Raw genomic sequence first — 2746 nt, forward strand, 5'->3', positions numbered from 1 at the left:
TCTTTTAATAAATTATATTTTTACTAAAATATTTTTAAAAAAATAATTTAATTACTAAATATTTTTAAAAATATTTTGACAAAAACATAATTTAATTAATAACAAATAATTTATTAAAGGATATTTTGATAAGCAAAATTTGATGACAAAAAAATAAAATTTTTGTTAAAAGGTATTTCTATAAAAAAATTTATTTTTTTTTGAAAAATAGATAAAGTTAACAATAGTTAACACAAAAAAAAATTTAAAATGGATTAAAGAGGAAATTTTTTAAAAGTTATAAAGAAATGAAATGTACATTTTACAAATAGAGAAGAGAAGAATGTCATTTTAGCATCTTTTAGGAGAGGAGAGTGAAATTTTCTCTTAAAAATATGAAATAAAATATGTTGTTCGATTACTAAACTAAAGAAACTACAACAATGAAATTAGGTTGATAATTAAGTAATGACAAAAAAAAAATAAACTTTAATAGTCCTCTAACATTTTTTTTATATGCCTCCCAAACAACTGCATTCGAGTTCAAATTTCACTTGTGGAGAGAGAAAATCATGTAATGTAGTATAGTGTGTGTGGGCTGATTTTTTTTTTTATTGGAACAAATTATATGATGTGCTCCAATATTTTAGTGCATGTGAATTTTACTCTTGTTTTTACATTTTAAAAGACACCGACATTTTGAATGTAAAAATAACTTTTAAATTTGTTAAATACAAAACAGCAATACCATTTTCATTTAAAAAATAAAAAATATATATTTTTCACAAAACGGCAAAGCATGGGGTAATTTTTTTAAATTGAGAATAGGAAAGCGTCAATGACATTTTGATGTTTTTTATTTTTTTAATTAAAAAAGATTGAAAACAATAGTGACATTTTGTATATTTCCACAACAATATTAAATACAATATTTTAGACATGTTGATGGATTACACCAAGGATAATTTTCTAGTGTTGACACTAATAGTTCCATTGGGAAATCCCCTTCTTCCAATGAAGAGAGTGGTTGGACTAAGTACTTTGAAGAATTCTTTAGCAACAAAAATGGTAATAATGATTATGATAATGATGAAGAGGACCACAATAACAACAATAATAATTGTTATTCTTCTATTATGGTCTCTGATGCTGCTTCTTCTTCAGCTGCTAAAAGATTATCTAACTATAATAAAAAACCTCATGAAATGGAGTTTCCTTTGGAAAGCAGTGTTATTAAGAGTTTCAACAACAACAACAACAAGAATTTCAAAACAGCTTTGCATGATGATGATGCTTCTTTGCAAGATACTGCAACTTCTCCTCTCTCTACTTCCAAGGTTCTTTTCCTTTCTCTAATATTACTATTACAATTTACCTTCTTCATTGTTTTTCCTGAATCCCATTATTCTGTTATAAATATTTGACCAATCCAATATATTGAAGTCACATTAGCCAACTAAGATATTAAAGATAGGGAAATGTTTAGTAACAAAAAAAAAATAGTCAAAATAGTCGTAACTTGCCTTATTTAATATTCATTAATTATTACGACAATTAATAAATGCTAAATAAGACAAATTCTGACTGTTTTTTTTGTCTTCTTAATATTACTGTTAAAGATATAACTATTCATGTATCTCATTGAATTTATTAACTTAAATTTTTTTAAAACATAATTTTATATCATAATATCAGATATTAATATATTAGAGTTTCTATGACCTATAAACTTTAATTTTTGTATTAGAAATAAAATTATTTATGTATCTTTTTAACGATTTAAATTTTTTAAAAAAAATAATTTTATGACATAGGTGTTTTGGAATGACGATTATTATTACAATTTAGTTATTGTTTGTTTGCTATAAAGTTTTCAACTTTTGCCACACTAATCATAATTAGGTTAATGATTCTTTGACTTATCTATTGCATTTTTAGGTTTTGTATGGAAACCAGTTTGAGAAGCCAAAACAAATGGAAGATTTAAAGGTGGAGATCAGGTTCAACTGAATTTACGCACATTTAAAATATTTAATTAAAAATTTAATTTTAATAGATTGACAGTGAAAAAAATTTTATACCGTTGTCTAAATTATATTTACTTTTTTTTTATAATTATATACATGGTCAATGTATAAAATAATTATTTTTATTAATGTGTCATTACATAATTTAATATACATATAAAATTGTTTACACTGTCACTATATTAAAATTAAATTCTTTAATTAATTAATTTCTTAGTGTATTTTTCATCTTTGAAAGAACTTTTTTTTCCCTCCCACTAAACCATTTGTTAGGAAAGGAAATACAACCCCAAGCATTATTATTCCATAAACAAAGGTATAACCTCAAACCAAAATAAATGTAACACTTTAACTTTTTCTTGGCATTTTGTTTATTTTAGAAGAGAACAATTAATTTGTCCAATTTTCAGCTAACAACAATAAGTAATATTTTGTTTTTCCTTTTTTATATTAGGAAAACTGCAGTAACATAGAACAAAGAGATGAGCAAAAAGAATTATTGGATTTTAATGGGAGATATGATGATGGCTGCACCTGCACTTAATTAATTAAAGAAGAGAGGCCTTTGCTGAATATTAATTCCTTTGTGTATGGTAGTGAATTATATTACTATATCTAGGTTGATTAATTAGTTTTATATATATTAGTATGCATATATATCAATATAAATACTCCCCTCATGCTTATAATTAATTAAACTTCATGTTGTATCTAATGAAGTGAACCAATTTTTCATTGGA

The 2746-nt window shown here is 23.9% G+C and overlaps 1 long non-coding RNA gene across 1 annotated transcript; it reads left to right on the plus strand.

The window, feature by feature from the left end:
• The first annotated feature begins 1240 nt into the window (after nt 1-1240).
• On the plus strand, nt 1241-2668 carry LOC110278465 (uncharacterized). The gene is made up of 3 exons (XR_008006919.1): nt 1241-1316; nt 1918-1968; nt 2461-2668. It is a non-coding gene; the product is annotated as an uncharacterized LOC110278465 (long non-coding RNA).
• The last annotated feature ends 78 nt before the right edge of the window (nt 2669-2746 follow it).

Source organism: Arachis duranensis, chromosome 3, assembly GCF_000817695.3.
Source record: "Arachis duranensis cultivar V14167 chromosome 3, aradu.V14167.gnm2.J7QH, whole genome shotgun sequence".
In the NCBI taxonomy this organism is placed as follows: domain Eukaryota; kingdom Viridiplantae; phylum Streptophyta; class Magnoliopsida; order Fabales; family Fabaceae; genus Arachis; species Arachis duranensis.